This window comes from Heterocephalus glaber, unplaced genomic scaffold (assembly GCF_053883595.1).
Source record: "Heterocephalus glaber isolate CG9 unplaced genomic scaffold, H.glaber_assembly_v1.0 deba00000768, whole genome shotgun sequence".
Classification (NCBI taxonomy): Eukaryota; Metazoa; Chordata; class Mammalia; order Rodentia; family Bathyergidae; genus Heterocephalus; species Heterocephalus glaber.
The window spans coordinates 12,468,169-12,486,886 of NW_028258162.1; the positions used below are offsets into that span (position 1 = coordinate 12,468,169).

At 45.1% G+C, this 18,718-nt stretch overlaps 1 long non-coding RNA gene across 2 annotated transcripts in view; it reads left to right on the plus strand.

Annotated features, from left to right (window-relative positions):
* LOC101721901 (uncharacterized) overlaps positions 1 to 8,951 on the plus strand; it is a 46,065-nt gene extending 37,114 nt beyond the window's left edge. The window contains exons 4-5 of one of the 2 annotated variants that reach the window (XR_002387845.2): positions 5,715 to 5,961; positions 6,576 to 8,951. This is a non-coding gene — a long non-coding RNA (uncharacterized LOC101721901). The remainder of the gene's footprint in view (positions 1 to 5,714; positions 5,962 to 6,575) is intronic. The other variant, XR_205874.3, reaches the window with a different exon arrangement.
* The last annotated feature ends 9,767 nt before the right edge of the window (positions 8,952 to 18,718 follow it).

Below are 18,718 nucleotides of genomic sequence, written 5' to 3' on the forward strand. Positions count from 1 at the left end.
ATGTGCTTTCCTGTCACTGGGAGAAAGAATCTAATTGAAAAGCTTTCTCGATTTGCTGATTTGCAAGTCATTGTGACTGAGACAATTTCCATGTGCCTCAGCACTGGTGTTAAATTGTCTAATTTTATAGTACATTCTTTAACCCAGGAGTTGTTAAAAAGGCCTCATAAAATTGTCTCCAACGGTATGCAACTCCAATTAGCACTTATAAATAAAGTTCCCATTGTGAGTATTGCAGTAAAATATTTTATTTGAATATGTGAAATTGGCTATGTTACTGATAGAATTCAAACTTTAATTTCTCTTTGAATACTGCATTTCCCTTTGTGAGTTCTTTCAAACTCAATCTAAAGTATAAAGTCTATTCTCTATTATTTGGGAATGGGTTAACCAATTTTTCAGATGAAACATTGCATAAGGCCAAGGCGGGCTCCAAGAAGCATTCATTTTACCTGTGGAAATCACTTCTCAGGAGGTGGTGGTGACTTAAATAACAGAGGTTTGTTGTTCACAGTTTTGGGCGCTGGGAAGCCCAGGCTCAGGGTTGCCGCAGACTCAGGTTCTGGTGAGGCTGCTTTCTGGTTTGCAGGTGGAGACGGCCTTTTTCTTGCTGTGTCCTCACATGCCAGAGAGGGAGGGAGGGAGAGGGAGAGGAAGAAGAAGAGGAAGAAAGAGGGAGGAGGGGTGGATGATGAGAAGGAGAGAGGGAGGGAGATCTTTCCATTCCTGTTAGAAAATCATTGCATCACAATGGCCCGTGCTCAGAACCTCACCTGACCCCAATGATGTCCCAAAGGTCCCCAAACGCCATCAGTTAGGGCTTCTACACATGAACCTGGGGAGAGGGAGCGTCAACAAACATTCAGCCCACACTGAAGGGAAACACCAAGGTCCATTCTCATGCTGTAGGCTGAGCTGTAACTCCCCAAATTCATATGTTGAAGTCCTAACACGTGGGAGCTCAGAATGAGACTCATTGTAGAGAGTATCTTTAAAAAGGCAATTGGGATAAAGTGAAGTCATTAGGAAGGGCCCTAACCCAAGCCAGCTGGCGTCCTCGGCAGACACGGGCTGTGGGCTGAGTCCCGGGCACACCTGAGCACAGGGCAGGGACCCAACGAGGGGCCCTGGGAGCAGGGATGTAAGCTGTGGTACAGGTGGAAGTTGGGCAGGCCGGTGAGAAGGGGAGTTCGGAGGGACCAGAGGTAAAGCAGAATGAGGACTGGACAGAAAGTAGCAGCACATGGAGGCATGACCTGGCTTTGTTTCCAGGAGGGCTGTACATTAGTGCTGTGTATGGTCTCTACCGTGTTTTAGGAAATCCACAGAGTCAAAGGGGTTTGGCCTGGCCCAGCTCCCCTGTTGGAGCTGACCAGAAGCCCTCTAGGCCTCCAGGAAAGTGGCCCCCACTGTCAGGACTTATCACTGTACATTGGTTGCCTGGGCTCAAGGCTGTCATTGCTTTGATGGTGCAATTGATTGGCATCCTCTCCCATCTGATCATTAACAGATGCTTGCAAGTCTTAAAAACAAAACCAAACAATGACAACAAATCCCAAGTACTTGTCATGTACCAGGTGGTTTGCTAGGGGTTGGATGTATAAATGTGAACACGGCATCACTCATCAACGATAAGAATTTTATTGTTAGCAGACAGGGACTCCAGGTCTTTAGGGGACCTTTGTTGACTGCCACAATCCACCTTCTCATGGAAGCCAGAATGGACTGGATCACGAGTTGTGTCTGAGCCAGAGCTGGCTCTCCTGGCTCTGCTCACCACAAGTGATTCTGACCTCCTAAGGGGAACACTTGGTGCTTACCTCTCTGTCCTGTATAACACACACCACACGACATATTCTGTCATTGTGTCAATGTCATTGTCTGTTTTCTTTCATTGGATTAAACTTCCTTAAAGATTGGGGAAGAAGCTAGCTTGTTCACTTCTTAGAGTGCCTAGCATGTAATAGATGACTTTAGCACTTGTTGGATAAACAATGAAAGAGCCAAATTGAAGAAATTTTGGCCATGAAATCTGGATGAGGGAGGACCCTGGATGTGGAATTTCTGTTTCCACCCAGCATTCAGGCATATGGGAAGCTGAATGAGGATGAGCATGTTGGCATTAAAAAAGTCAAGACATGCTATGTTGTACCAAGTTGAAGGTGTTTGAGTGGAGAAGCTGTAATCTAGGGATCTTCATTTTGCTGTTACTCTGCAGCTCCTCCATGTCAGCAAGTGAGACTTTCTGAAGGGCTGGTTGGAGAGCAGTCACATTGCAAACTGATGTCAGGGAAGGGGTGGGAGAACAGGCAGGACCACCAACACGACTTCCAAGTTGTAGCTAATAACTGCGGGAAGGATGGAGGGCTAGGAGGAGTGGGGCAGGGGCCATAAGGGAGACATAGCATCATAAAGCATTAAAATAAATGGAGAGAACAAATAGATACCCGGGGGAAAGAAGGATCCTGAAGGAGGTAGGTAGATGTCAAATGGCAGCCTGATCTATTGCACAGTTTGTAGCAAGGCATGAAAAATAAACCATTTTAATAAGGATTTCCACCTCCAAAACACAAATAATGTACACATGGTTAGGTCTGCTTTTGAAACAAAAGAAATCATTTGCATTGCATTGCATTCATTCATTCTGTCAATAAGTGTTTATTTAGGGCATAGAATGGGGCTGGACCATGGACCGGGCTCCTGCATACTAGCAGGAGACGAGCAGGCACTTTGTGAGAAGTTATAATAACTGGGGAAGTTTGCTGCTGCTGTATTAGAGTGTGAGCAAAGGGGTATGGGGGCCCAGGGAAGGTCCGACTGAGGCATATCGAGCTCAAAGCTGAAACTCCTGCAGAAGTGCGAATGAGAACCATCTTCCTGGTTGTGTTGATAGCTATGAGTCAAGAAGTGATGATGAAAATACCTAGGTGCTCTTTCACAGAAAGCTAAATCTATACCATTCCACATGAAGAACCAGGGACAGGTGTATATTTAGTGAATGTCAGAAAAACAATTGTTCAATGCCATGACTATTCACTTCACATCTCAAGTACCCTGAATATATATCCTCATTCAGCTATTACCTCACAAGCTTTCAACCCAGTATTTGAATAAAATATCAAATATGTAAGCACAGGTGAACTCAGACATTAATTTTGAAAATATTTACCATGAAATCTGAAATACAATAATGCTTTCTCATCCTTCTCCTTTTGTGTGGCACTGGAGATTCAATGCAGGGCCTTTGTACTGAGCAATACCCCCAGCCCTTTTCTTATTTTTTCAAATTTGGAGCCAAGGTCTTGCTAATTTGCTAAGTTGCCCCATTGGGCTGGAATTTGTGATCCTCCTCAGCCTCCCAGAGTGCTGCTTTGCTCTTTAAAAGATCCCCAGTTACAGATAAGTGCATGGCATCCAGCTAGAGATGGAGGGACTCAGAGCCTCACTGAATCCATGCAGTGAGCTCTTTGTTTCCCCAAGACTTTTTCCTGGAATTTCTGTCACTTAGGTGGACTCCACCTCCCAGAACCGCCACTAAAAAGTTTGCAAAACATAAAAGAACTGAATATCTCCTGTTCTTCCTTTCTAAAAATCTTCCATTGTTCTGAATCCCAAGTTAGGTATGATAATGAGAATGTTCCTGAGGGTAATAATAGTCGGGGAGCAAGGAAACCTTTGGCTGCAGTGAAGATGCAACCACAGCAGTAATAACCGGAGTCAGGCGTGATCACAGTGCAGTAATTAAGGAGACAAATGTGATGAGGAACACTGTCCTCACAGGCTGACAGCCACACCGACAGAACCTCCGGGAGGGCAGCTGAGTATCTGAGTCTCTCTGCTAACAAATGATCTTTCCCCATCCTTCCAGCCCATAAGAAGAACATTAAGAAACCAAATGCAGCATAGTATAAAATATTTTCTTAGATGCTGAGATAGACATATTTTATTGAGTTTTATTAAAAACAAACATATTATTAACTGAAGCAGTCTTTAAAAACATGCAAAGCCCTAATCTCTTTCAGGACCCAGACAAGTACAGTTGTACTAGGATATTATTTATGGTCCTTCATTCTCAGGTTAGAAGAAGTTTTTGAAACCCTAATTAGCTAAAGACTCAAATTTCCCCCAAGAATTATCTTGTTTCCCATCCTGTGAGTATCGTAAGGGCATAGATAGAAGACTTAAAACTCTTTGGCCACGAAGATTTGGCATAGGAAGCAGAACATACAATTAACGGTGTGAGCAGCATGCAATATACTCGAGCAAGCACAGCCAACATTTCAACAATTGTTCATTGCTCATAGATGCAATTTGGAACAGTGGGGTGGCTCTAACCCCTCCCAGACAATGTTTGGAATATGAATAAATTAGTGGGTAGCAAGCAGTTTGCTGCAATCAACTGCTCCTTCACCAAAAATTCAGAAAATATTTTCACAAGGTTTTTGTGGATGGTTGAAATTTATTTACCCACTTGTTTCATCATGGAAATCTCAAGAATTGTTCAACCTTCAGTAATCTTGGAATCTCCTAAAATTAGCTGTGAATTTTTCTTATATGTGTATATATCCATTTTTATTTTTTCTGAGAAGAGAGTCAAATAGCTTTAATCACATTCTCCATTATCAAAAATCAGTGCCAAAAGGACTCAGTGGAGTGTATGGTCAACAACAAAGAAGGGATTCTGTTGGATTTCAAACAATAAATAAGAGGAAAACTGATCTGACAAAGTGGATTGCAGCTCTGTCCAGCCTGCTCATAACCCTGATGACCAGAACAACAGTTACAGCGAGGGTAAAGTTTTACCTGCTGGTTGCTGGAGCCCCCCAGTAGCCCTTAGCAGGAGTTTTGCTGGAAGCATCTCACAGTCCAGGAGACCTTGCTGCTTTGTTAGAGAGGGAAGCTAAGAGCCATCTCACTCATGGGTGCAGGGCACATCCACAGAGCTGCAGTCTCAGAGTGGGTGGGCAGGCTCTCCAAGCATACCCAGGGGCTGGAAACCCCAGTACAGGAAAATTCAGCCATTTCTCCCTCCATAACGCGGCTGTTGATTAGTTCTTTACTGTTTTCACATCTGGCTATTATGAAAATGGAAAAGAAATATTAGAAGACCTTTGAAAGAAAACAGGAATGTACAGTCAGAGATGAACAAGGATACCGAAAGAGGCTTCCTATAGGACAACAAACATCATTGAAGTATTTAATAAATCCCAAGCCAATCATAAATCCATGTCTGCATGACTTTCATGTGTATCAGGAAGGATTAGAAGCCACTCTTTAAATCCTGTCCAGCCCCTGTGATTATGCATTTCATGTGCTGTGTTTTGGTGCTAACTCTGTAGCTACATCTTGCTGTAGCATCAGAAACAATGCCTCAAGTAAACTGGTTTGCTTTTTGCCGTGGTCCAAAAGGAGCCTGGGGGTCATGGCAATGGATCAGTGCTTTGTCTGTCCCAGTGTTCACTGCACTTCCTGTCTGCTGCCTTTCCTAAACCCTAAAGATCACCATAAAAACGTGTTAGCTTTCCTTATCTTATACAAACTCACTTTAAAAACACCCATATTCTTATCTTGTATCATATCTGGAATAATGAATATCACCATTGTTTATGTCATAGAAAAGTATTTTCATAACTCCTTTAAAAAATCTAAACCTCTTTCCTTTAGCAGATTTGCAGGCTAATCATTCAAATATTTTTCTATCATTTATCTTTCAGACTGGTGTGTCCTGATCCCAGCCTGTGATGGTTCACAAGCCCATCTCTCTCTTCTTGATTGTTTAGCCTTGGCCCTTGCAGGTCTGCTGTGCCTCTCCTGAGACTGGGCATGCAGAGGTTCCTAGGGCTCTCCACCACTCACCCTGGTCTCCTTCCGACTGAGCCAAGGTGTGCAGGGTGGCCCTTGCCCACATGACAAAGTGGGTGGAAGGGACACCCTAGCTTCCTTTCTCAGGGTACCTTCCAGGTCAGTAGTTTATGACTGCATGATTTTCCTAGTTGTGACTTATCTTTAGCGTTTCCTATTTTTATTTTATTAATTCTTAAGTAGTTTCCGTGTCTGGGATGAGTACATGGATAATCCTTGTACTTTACATGGTTCTGCTGAGGTAGAATAGCATTTGCCGGGTTTGGTTCTTTAAGAATCAGCTAAATGCAAGCCACAGAAATGAGGAGACTATTTGTGATTATTTGTCATCTTTCAGAATCTATTCCCCCAATTATGATGAGCTGGTTGGAGACTGAGTGGGCACAGATGCACAGAAACCTGAGACTGGTCTCTGTCTGTTTTCCAGAGAGAGTTAATCATTTCCTCCTTTCAAAGGAACTATTATTTGCTAAAAATAATACTGTACAGAGGAGACTGTTCCCTTGAGACATAAGGTGTTGGTGGGGGAAGGAGGTCCTAGATTTATGAAAAGACTGGGGAGTGGAAAGAGGGCCCAACAGTGAACTTAGCATGTGGAAGCCCAAACTCCAGGGTGACTGCCTGGGGAGAAGGGTTTTAGAGAGGTAATTAAGGTTATGTGAGGTCAGAGCCCCTTGTCTGATGGGAGTCTTTTTCTCTTTCTCTCACATAAGCACACAATGGGAGGCAGCCATGTGCAAGCCAGGAAGAAAACCCTCACCAGAAACCAACCCGGTGATGCTTTGATCTTGGACTTTCAGCCTCCAGAACTGTGTGTCTGTTGTTAGGCAACCTTTATTTAGTCATGGTGACTTCCTATTTCCCCAGCTCAGAATCAGGCACATCATTGTAGTGGTGGGGCAACCTTGCTGAACTCAGTTTGTCTTCTAGGCACATACCCTCCAAAACTCCCTTAGCATTCTAAAGGCCATCCTTTGGAACACTGGTCATGCTCACAAACACTTCTGGATTCTTCTTATTTTTCCTCAAACTGCATTCTCTTGTAGATGGCAGATGGCAATCCTGGGAATGGACCTACAGACTTGTGCATCTCAGTTCATGTGCAGGATTAGTAGTGATTTATGACTTATTTATTACTTACAAGGGGCATCACAGGCTGGGTCTTCTCTGTAGCCCCTACAGAGGCCTCACTCAGCAGATCTCCACACGTTACGCGCAAAGTCCTAACCGTAGTGGCTTTTGGCTGTTCTTCAAAGCACTCACATATAGCAGCACATGGTTGTGCATCTAGAAATTTTCAAATCATCCCTTCCTAGATAGGAACAGGAAGGCACCAGCGACACAGGGGTCTAGCCAGTGGCATGCTGTGTTCTTACTGAACCTGTTTAAAAAGGTAATTATCTCTAGAAATAACTGTATTCATTACCAGATTTTAAAATGTACAGCTTACCCCCTCTAGCCATGGGACTCTTAAATCTGTGTTTTGATTTGTGAAAAATGATCTCAAATAAATATTGTGAACATTAAATGAAATAATATATGATTGTAAACATTATAAAAAGATATACCAATTGCTTTATTTTTCAAAAGTCAGAATTAGTAGTATATAAAGTCAAAAATCAAATAAATGAACTCTAGAAACTCCTATGATACATGTTTAAAAAAGACAAAACAATCACTAGGAAAAATCTTTGATCTAAGATAAGTGTTCTTTTGGTCTCCAAAGTATATTATTTTCCTCTGATTATGTTAATGAAAGAAGATTACTTTTAATAATATAAAATCGAGATATTTTGAGCTTCCATTAATTTGTATTTTAAGCTTGCTTCTGGCACTAAGAAGAAAAAAATTCTAAGTTTTGTTTATGAAGAGGGATATACAGCCCCAACCTTGTAAATTTATTCAGTATTTGCATTTTATTAAAACAATTTAGACCGTCTGTACCACAAATGTACAGATATACTTATCTAAAGAGATATTGGCATTCTATGTAAGATTCACGTTGAGAATATTTACCTTCTTCAATCAAGTGAAAATGTTTATAAATACAGAACTGCTTATTTGTGACATATGAGCAAAAATATTATCCATTATTTCCGTGTATTTGTAGAACTGCTTACACCGGGCCCCAATGTGCCTTCTGCTGGCTGTCTCACGCAGTTCTTGCTCATGGCTTTGGCATACAGGTGCAGCCCAGGGCTCAAATGGGTGCTGCTCTTTGAGGTACGAGGCGGGGGCTGAGTCTGGAGGGGAGAGATGCGGGTTCAGACCAACTGGTCATTAATCATAGAACTGTAAGCAGTTTTATCCTTGAAGGCCTATTTCTTCATTTGCAGAAAGTTATTTCACAGAGGCGTTTGTTCAGTCACTTTCCTCATTGCTGGGACTCAATACCCACTACTGCAAATTAAGGGGGAGAGGGTTTGGCCCACAGTCACCTGCTCAGAGGCAGAGCAACATGGCAGAGGGCCTGGAGGAGGAGAGGCGCTCCTCGCACGGCGTCCGGGAAGCAGAGTGCGAAGGCAGAAGCTGTAGGGGGATAACCTCTCCAGCCCCTCCACCAATGGCCACCTCTTCCTACCAGGTCCTACCCCTCAGAGCAAGTCGACTTGGGAACGGAGTTCAAATCCTTTACAGGGCATCAGACGAGGACAGAAAGAACGACTCCAGGGAAGGAGCTCTTGTCCATCAGAGGGAAGCACACCCGTCCAGGCGTCTGGCACAGCCGGACTCATTTGTTTCAGGAGACTTTCCCTTTGTAAAGCTGACTTGCAGACTGATATTCATAGGTTCATTTTATTGGTCATATGTACTCTATGAAGTTAAGAACAATTTTGCCCTCTCTAATCCACACTTCTATGCCTGGGCTCATTTTACCTTTCTAATCATTTCATATATGCAAATATTTTTTGCTGATTTAAACACAGAAGTCCACATTTAGCACATTTATTCCAGGCATTTTGTCCATGAGGGAACTTATCATCCCCAACTATTTATTTTTTGTATATCCTTGTATTGGTACATTTTAGGTGTGCAATATAGTGACATTCATCATTGGAAATTTGCACCTTTACATATCTTGGATCTTATTTTCCCCCCTTCCCCTGCCCTCCCTTCAGCCCCTCCCTCCCTCCCTATTTACAAAGACTTTGTTTCCATTTTTTCATTTTCTCATATTAATTCCATTCTCTTCTTTCCTTTCCCCTACCCCTCCCACTTCCCCTTCCCCTTTGCCCCTTTTCTTCCTATTTCACATTATCTATTATACCTTTTAGTCCTTATTTACACTTTCACTTTCTCCCACTAGAGAAACTATTCAGTATTTACACATGTGTGTCCTATTTATTTCACTTAAGAGTATCGCCTCAATGTGCATCCATTTAGCAATAAATGTCTCTAATTTCTCGTTTTTGATGGCTGAGTAGTACCCCATTTATAAAAAACCCACATTTTCTTTATGCAGTCTCCAGTTGATGGGAATTTGGGCTGTTCCCAAGTTTTAGCTATTACAAACTGTGCTGCTATGAACATAGGTGCACATATATCACTGTGGTATGGTTCTTTTAATTCTTTGGGGAAGATCCCCAGCAGGGGAATAGCTGGGTCAAATGGGACTTCCAGTCCCAGTTCTTTGAGGTCTCTCCATACTGATTTCTACCAGTCTACAGTCCCACCAGCAGTGGAGCAGGGTTCCTCTTTCCCCACAGCCCTGCCAGCATTTGTTATTGGTTGATTTCATGATAGCAGCCATTCTTTCTGGAGTGAGGTGGAATCTCAGTGTTGTTTCCATTTGCATTTCTCGAATGAACAGTGATGTTGAACATTTTTTTGTATGTTTATTTGCCATTTCTACTTCTTTGTGCAAGAAATGTCTTTTCATTTCAGATGCCCATTTTTGGATGGGGTCTTTAAATTTGGGAGGTCTGATTTTTTAAAGTTCTTTATAGATTCTAGATAATAGACCTTTCTCTGAGGGACTGCTGGTGAAAATTTCTTCCCACATTGTGAGTTGTCTCTTCACACTGCTGGTGCTCTCTCTTGTTATACAGAAGCTTTTTAGTAAGAAGACATCCCACTTGTTGATTGTGCTACTTCACGGGCAACTGAGGTTTTGTTCATAAAGTCTTTTCCTACCCCAATATCTTCAAGAGTTCCACCTAACCTCTGTTCCAGCCGGTTCAGCGTTTCTGTTTTAATATTCAGATCTTTAATCCATTTTGATTTTAGTTTAGTGCATGGTGAGAGATATAGGTCTAGTTTTAATCTTTGGCAAGTTGAAGCCCAATTTTTCCAGCACCATTTATTAAAGAGGCTATCTTTCCTCCAGTGAGGGTGTTTGGCTCCTTTGTCAAAGATGAGGTGGCTGAGTGTGTCTGGCGTTGTTTCTGTATCTTCTAATCTGCTCCACTGGTCCTCAGGTCTGTTTCTTTGCCAGTACCATGCTGTTTTTATCACAGTAGCTTTGTAGTATAGTTTAAAGTTGGGGTTTTAACACGCCCTGCCATGTCTCTGTTACCTAGAATTGCTTTTGCTATTCTGGGTCTCTTCTTGTTCCAAATGAATTTTTGGATTGTTTTCTCAAGGTGCATGAAGTATGCTGCTGGGATTTCAATTAGGATTGCATTGACTCTATATAGCAGTTTTGGAAGTATAGCTATTTTCACTATGTTGATCCTTCCTACCCAGGAGCAAGGGATATCTTTCCATTTTGTGATATCCTCTTCAATCTCTTTTTTCAAAGTGGTATAGTTTTCAGAGAAGAGGTCTTTGATTTCGTTAGGTTGATTCCTAGGTATTTTGGTTTTTTGGATGCTATTGTGAAAGGAATTGTTTGCCCTATTTCTCTCTCAGTGAGTCTGTTGTTTGTGTAGAGGAAAGCTATTGATTTTTGTGTGTTGACCTTGTATCCAGCTACTTGACTGAATTTGGTTATTAAGACTAGAAGACTTTTGGTGGAGTTCTTGGGGTCTTCTATACGGAGTATCATGTCATCTGCAAATAATGACAATTTGACTTCTTCATTTTCTATCTTTATTCCTTTTATTTCTTTCTCTTCTCTAATTGCCATGGCTAATGTTTCCAAGACTATATTGAACAGGAGTGGTGATAGTGGACATCCTTGTCTTGTTCCTGATTTTAGTGTAAAGGATTTCACTTTTTGACCATTTAAGATGATATTGGCTGTGGCTTTTCATAGATGGCATTTATCAGATTGAGATAGAGACCATCTATTCCAATTTTTGGTAATGTATTTATCATAAATGCATGTTGGATTTTGTCAAATATTTTCCTGCATCTATTGAGATGATCATGTGGTTTTTGTCTCTGGCTCTATTGACGTAGTGTATTACATTGATTGATTTGTGTATGTTGAACCATCCCTACATGCCTGGGATGAATCCCACTTGGTCAGGGTGTATGATCTTCTTGATGATCTTCTCCATTCTATTTGCCAGTATCTTATTAAGGATTTTTGCATCTAGGTTCATTAGTGAGATTGGCCTATAGTTTTTTTTTTTTCAGTTGCGTCTTTCTTTGCTTTGGGAATCAAGGTGACACTTGCTTCCAGGAATGAATTCGGGAGTACTGCTTCCCTTTCAATTTCATTGAAGAGTTTAAACAGTAGTGGCAGTAGTTCCTCTCTAAATGTCTTGTAGAATTCAGTGGTGAAGCCATCAGGACCTGAGCTTTTCTTTGTTCATAAGTTTTTAATTACGTTTTCAATTTCATTGATTGATATTGGGTTGTTTAGAATTTTTAGGTCTTCTCCCTTCAACTTTGGTAATTCATATGTATCTAGGAATCTGTCCATTTCTTCTGTGTTTTCCATTTTATTGGTGTATAGGTTCTGGAAGTAGGTATTGATGATCCTCTGGATTTCTGCTGGGTCTGTTGTAATTTCATCCTTTTCATTCCTAATTGCATGGATTTGGGCCTTTTCTTTCCTTTTTCTGATAAGGTTGGCTAAGAGTTTGTCAATTTTTTTGATTCTTTTGAAGAACCAACTCTTGGCTTCATTGATTTTTTTGTATCGTTCTCTTAGTCTCCATTGCATTGATTTCTCCTCTGATCTTTATAATTTCCTCCCTAGTATGAGCTTTGGGTTTGTCCTGCTCTTCTCTTTCTAGAAGCTTGAGGTTCAGCATCAGGTTGTTTAATTGGGCTCATTCTGTTTTCCTAATATGTGTATTCACTGCTATGAATTTCCCTCATAAGACTGCTTTCATTGTGTCCCATAGATTCCAATATGTTGTATTGTCATTGTCATTTAATTAAATGAACTGCCTAATTTCTTCTTTAATTTCCTCTGTGACCCATTGGTTATTCAGAAGTGTGTCGTTCAATTTCCATGTGTTTATGAAATTCTTGCAGTTTCTTTTGCTATTGATCTCCAATTTCATCGCACTATGGTCTGATAATATACAGGGGATAACTTCAATTCTTTTAGACTTACCTAAATATGTTCTGTGAGTGAGTATGTGGTCTATTTTACAGAATGACCCGTGTGCAGCTGAAAAGAATGTATATTCTGATTTTGAGGGGTGAAACACTCTGTAAACATCTGTTAAGTTCATTTGTTCAAGAGTTTGATTGAGTTCTAGTATTTCATTGCTTGTTTTTTGTCTAGTTGATCTATTTGTGACAATGGGGTATTGAGGTCCCCCATTACTATTGTATTAGTGCTTATATGTCTTGCACTAAGGGCACAATTTCTCCTGTTATCTGAGAAATTATTTCTGATTTCATTTTTTCCAGATCCCCTTTTGTTGCCAGTTCAGTGGGTCCAGGTGGTTGAGTATCAGAGGGTTCCATCTCATTTCCCTTTGGGGTTGCTGTAGGTGATCTGGAAGTCTGGTTTTGAGACTTATTTATGTGTTTTCTCATTTCGACTGGGGCGGGGGGCTGTTAGCGCCTGCACGGATTACCTCCTCTGAGCTGGGTGAGGTGGGACAGGGGCCGGGAGCAGCGGTAGGGATGGTGACCCAAAAGCCCTTTCCTGTGGGCTGGGAGCAGCTGGAGGGATGGTGGCCGGGAAAACCCTTCCTCTGGACCAGGAGCAGTGGGATGGTGTCTCAGAAGCCCCTCCCTCTGGGCCGGGAGTGGTGGGAGGGATGGTGGCCCAGAAGCCCCTTCCTCTGGGCCAGGAGCAGCGGGACAGAAGGTGGCCCAAAAGCCCTTTCCTCTGGACTGGGAGCAGCGGGAGGGATGGTGACCGGGAAGCCCCTTCCTCTGGACCAGGAGCAGTGGGACGATGGCTCAGAAGCCCCTACCTCTGGGCCAGGAACAGTGGGATTCAGTACCTTGGTCTGGTGGTCTGGTGTCCTCTGCACCTTGGTAATGTGGAATCAGGTGGCTGCCTGTCTGCAGTGGGGTGATTCGGTGTCTTCCGCGTGACTCAGGACCTCGGTAGGGCGTGCACAGACCTGCCTGTCTGCAGTGGGCTGATTTGGTGTGTGTTCCACGCGACTGGGGACCTCGGCAGGGTGTGGGTAGACCTGCCTGTCTGCAGCGGGGTGATTCAGCATCTTCTGCGTGACTCAGGACCTCGGTAGGGCATGCACAGACCTGCCTGTCTGCAGTGGGCTGATTCGGCGTGTTCCGCGGGACTGGGGACCTCGGTAGGTTGTGGGCAGACCTGCTTGTCTGCAGTGGGGTGATTCGGCATCTTCCGTGTGACTCAGGACCTCGGTAGGGCGTGCCGTATTAGTGCTTATATGGTTTTTCATGTCCATTAGTATTTGTTTTATATAGTTGGGTGCATTAGTATTTGGTGCATAAATATTTATGGTTGTCATCTCTTCCTCTTGGATTGTTCCCTTTACAAGGATATAGTGTCCTTCTTCGTCTCTCTTAATCAGTGTTGGTTTGAAATCTACTTGATCTGCAAAGAGGATAGCTACTCCTGCTTTTTTTTGGGTTCCCATCACATGGAGTATCATTTTCCACCCTTTAACTTTCAGCCTATGAGTTTCTTTTTGAATTAAGTGTGTTTCTTGTATGCAGCATATTGTTGGATCTTGCTTCTTGACCCATTCTGCCAGTCTATTTCTTTTGATTGGTGAATTGAGACCATTGACATTGATGGTTATAACTGAAATGTATTGAGTTATCATTGTCATGACTTTTCCTTTTTGTTGGATTCTCCCCCTTTGCTTTTAATTTCTTGTCATGTCTGGTGGATTCATTCTGCTGGGTTTCCTGGGTTGTGATCCTCGTTGTCTTTTCCTAGGATTTTGTCTGGATTTTTCCTTGGATTTTGGAGTTCTGGTTTGCTATTCATGAAGTTGCTAAGGTGCTCTTTGTCATGAAAGTAACTTATTTCACCATCAATTTTGAAAGATAGTTTTACAGCGTACATCAATCTGGGTTGGAGGTTGTTCCCTTTAGGGCTTGAAATACATCACTCCAAGCTTTTCTTGCCTTGAGGGTTTGCATTGACAAGTCTGCTGTGATTCTGATGGGCTTTCCTTTGTATGTGATTTGTTTCTTTTCTCTAACTGCTTTTAGAATTTTGTTTTTCTGTTCAGTTTCTGGAATCTTAACAATTATATGCCTATGTGTAGATTTTTTTTGATCAAGGCTAGTTGGAGTGCTATATGCCTCGTTTATCTGTATGTCAGGTTGTTTTCCCCTGCTTGGGAAGTTTTCTGCCATCACTTCTGTGAACAGTTTTTTAATGTCATCTGCACTCTCTCCTATTTCTTCATTGACTCCAATCAGTCTTATGTTATTCTTTTTTGCATTGTCTAGTAGCTGCTGGATTGATTTCTCATGGTCTCTTACAATTTTAAAGAAATTATTCTTTTCCTGGTCAATAACTGCAATCTTATGTTCTATATCTGAGATTCTGTGTTCACATTGGCTCATTCTGCTGCATAGACTTTCAATGGAGTTTTTAATCTCCTGGACATCTGTTTGCATCTGTTTTATGGATTCCATTTGTTTCCTATGTTGGGATTCCATCATGTTCCTCAGCTCCTCTATTTTTTTAATCTGTGTCCTCTCTCGATTTATTAATCATGTCTTGCATTGTGAGCACAATCTCTGCTGTTATGTCAGAAATTATTTCTGATTTCATTTTTCCCAGATTCTCTTTCGTTGCTAGTTCATGGAGTCCAGGTGGTTAAGTATTAGAGTGTTCCATCTTGTTTCCCTTTGGGGTTGCTGTATGTGATCTGGAAGTCTGGTTCTGAGGCTTGTTTACGTGTCTTCTCATTTCGACGTGTGTGTGTGTGTGTGTGTGTGTGTGTGTGTGTGTGTGTGTGCTGCTGGCGCCCGCACAGCTCACCTCCTCTGTGCTGGGAGCTGTGGCATGCCTACCTGGAAGCCTCCTCTATTGGGACCTTGGGCAAGCTCACCCAGAAGCCTCCTCCATGGTGGGAGCTGCCATACACCTACCCGGAAGCCTCCTCTGGGCTGAGAGTTGTCTCAAAAACAATATTCTAAGAATAGCTTGTAGATAGGGCATAAAATGACTGAGAATGCCTTTACAGTATTAGATGGAAGGTACATAGCTGAGGGTCCCTCAGCAAAGGTGGGGAATGAAAACTCCATCTGTTTGTTGAATTTTTGTTTTTGTTATTTTGAGACAGTCTCGACACGTAGCCCAGGCTGCCGTCAAACTCATGGCGATCCTCCTGCCTCAGCCTCCAGAGTGCTGGGATTACAGGCATGCACCACCAGGCCTGGCTGAAAACTACACTTGAACACAGCCGGGGTCGGTCCCTGGTGGCCCATCGAGTGCGAACAGCCCATCGGGTCAGGTTGGGTTGTGTCTCTCAGTTCGAAGCGGAGTCGAGGCGGCCTGGCTCTGAGGCACCGCCAGGTTAGGGTTCGTAAGCCAGGCCCGTCACTTCCACAGGGAGAGTTTGCGGCTCGGGCGATTGCCTGCCGCACTCCCGCCTGGCTTTGGCTCTGGGCCTTGGCGCCTTGGGGCACGCGGATCTGACCTGAGGGCCCTGGACCAATTCTGAGGGTGCCCCGCCCCGCCTGACCCCTCTGTGACACCCCCATGGGCGCGCTCACGCTCACGGGGTGGAGCAGGAGGCGGCTCCTTCCCGCAGGCTCCCCGCGGCTCTGGGACGCCAGGCCTGGGCTCCTCAGGCCCCGCTCCAATTTAGGCTCAGAGCCTGGGAAGAGACCTGAGGCCCGGGGAAGGCCAGGGAGCGCCAGCGCCGATAGCTGGCCCGAAGGCTGCTGTGCTGCGGGCTGGGGGAAGTGCTGTGGCTTGTTTGCAGGTTGCTCCTGGTTCCCTAACAATCAGAGCCTCTGCTGAGGAAGGGACCGAAAGACAAAAGGCTGGGCCGTGCCGGGAGGTGTCCAGGCCTTAAGCGTGGAGGTTGTGGAAGCATGGAGGAGCTCTGAAGCCCCCCACAAGCAGACGCTCATGGCTACAGGAGGGTGGGTCACCCACAGCAGTGCGGAGCGCTCTGCCAGCGAGGCGCCAGGGCACGGGAAGCCACGGGAGGGACTCGCTGTGCTGCCCGCAGGAGTGGAGCGCGCACTCCTTGTCAGGCTGCGCCCTCTGGGAGGGAGGGAGGAGAAACAGGAGCAGCAGCGCGTGGGCCCTTGCAGGGTCAGTGGAGTGGGCAGAGGCGGAGAGGTGGGGAGGCCTCCTGTGGGGCCGACGCTGAGGGGTGCGGTAGGTGGGATTCTAAGGGTACCCCGCGCTGCTCCTTACCAGTCCAGGGGCTGTGCGTGGTATGGCGCGGGACCAAAGGGGGACAAGTGGCAGGCCTGATCAGAGAGAGAGAGGGACGGAGGGGCTCTTCTCTTGCTGGTGGCATGAGGGAAAGTAGAGCAATTTGAAGGACAAGGACCCTAAGGTGTCACTGTGCCATTTCTGACTTTAAAGATGCAGGGGCCACGTGCCAAGGAATGCAAGTAGCCCTAGAAAAAGAGGGTGGCTCTGCAGCCCCAGTCAGCAAGAAAAGGGGACCTCAGACTCACAAGCACAGAGAACTGGCCTTTGTCTCTGTAGTAGGCAGGGCTCTGCAGAGAATCAGAACTGGGAAATCTGCCCGTCTCTCTGTCTGTCTGCCTGTCTGTCTATCCGTCATCTACTTATCTAGCTGCCTATGGGTAGAGACAGAAAGAGAGGGCAGCTAGAGGTCTGGGTTTGCTACTGGTGCATTTCCAGCCCAAAGACTTCCTTAAGGACCAGGAAAAGGAAACTTGTACTTGAAGTTTGAAAACCGCCTGCTGGGGAATTCTTGCTTAAGGAAGGGGAGTCTTCTTGTTCTCTTGGAACCTCTACCTGATTGAACGAGGCCCACCTACATCAGTGAGGACAACCTGTTTTACTCAGATTTCTCCCACTGGAAAGGTGACCTGATACAGAATGCTCACAGAAACACTTAGAGGAATTTTTAGCCAGATATTTGGGCACCTCATGGCCCAGCCAAGTGGAAATTACCCACCTCACTCCACAGTCTCAGTGAGCTTGAGGATGAGCTTTCCCTCAACCCGATGGCCGCTTTCCTTCTACCTGTGGTTCCCCGAGCAGAGAAGCAGCTGAATGTCCTGCGCTTCCGCCTTCAGAGGTGGGCGTGGAGCACCAGCCTTGTCCAAGGCACCGTCCGTGGCGACTGAAGCAGCAGATGGAGTGGGTGAAGTGTTAGCAGGACGAAGCTAGAGGGAGGAGGCACACACAGAGCACTGCATGGTCCCGAGGCCCTGCTTGGCTGGTGCTTGGGCTGGCAGGAGGGTGGCAAGAGAAGGTGGGAGCTGAGTTGGAGCCAGATCTAGGTTTTTCTTTTTTTGGAGGTGGTGGCCCTAGGATCAAATCCAGGGTCTTCAACCCAAGCTACATGGCCAGCCCTTTAAAAAACTGTCTCTAAGTCGCTAAGTTGCCCAGGCTGGGCTGGAGCTTGCAATCCTCCTGCCTCAGCCTCCCGTGCTGGGCTCACAGTCATGTGCTACCACATCTGGCTCAGATTCTTGTTTTGAAACCGTGTCAAGGAGTTTGACACAGGAATTCCTCTCACATGTGCCTCACCAGTGACAACGCTTCACACTGTTTAGAAAGCTCGGAGAGCCAGCCCTGTGCGTGGCTTGGAGAGGCTGGGTTTGAGATCTCTCCCAGTTCTTCCCGCATGGTTGCACTGTGCCCCGAGGCATGGCGCTGCCCCGAGCAGCTCTGGATAATTCCCGTTTGGTGACTGAGAAGATCGAGGCTATGAGAGCTTGGAACGCTTCAAGTCCGCTTGATTTGTGGGAGGCAGAGGGAGAAAGGGACCCGGCTGCTCTGCGCTCGCTGCATAAGGAGCGGGGCTCCGGAGGGTGGCTTGGGGAGCCTTCCTGGGGCCGTGAGGAAGCAGCCAGGCGGAGCGTCCGCTCCTCGTGGCCTCACAGGCCTTCAGCTCTCAGCTCTTGCTCAGCTGTCCGCAAGGCCCCACGAGAATTCAGGGGCCAGACTCGACATCGAAGAGCGGCGCCCAAAGTCGACTGTTTTATTTTCTCCCCTTCCAGATGCTGGAATGTTTTCAGTTTCAGTGAGTAACGACCTTCCAGAGCCCAGCCAAACGCAAGCGGGGCACCCGACCTCTGTTCTTCCCTCCTTTTCCTTCTCCAAAATGCTCGTAAAAATCTCTTTGTGATCAGAGGGAAAAGGCTTTTAGCCAGAGGTTAGCAGAACACAAAACCAGATAATGTCGGAGCCAAGTGCTCCGGCCAGAAAGTGACACAGATTAGTGAGCGTTTGCTCATTGGAAAGCGGCTCCAGACCCAGGCTTCGCTCCAGCCCAAGTTGTGGGGTGCAGGGGCCAGGCGGGGTCCAGGCCTCTCTCTGACGAGCTCATGGCCCCACACTGCCGCTGGAGGACGTCACGCTCTGGTCCGGCTGTCTTCATAATGA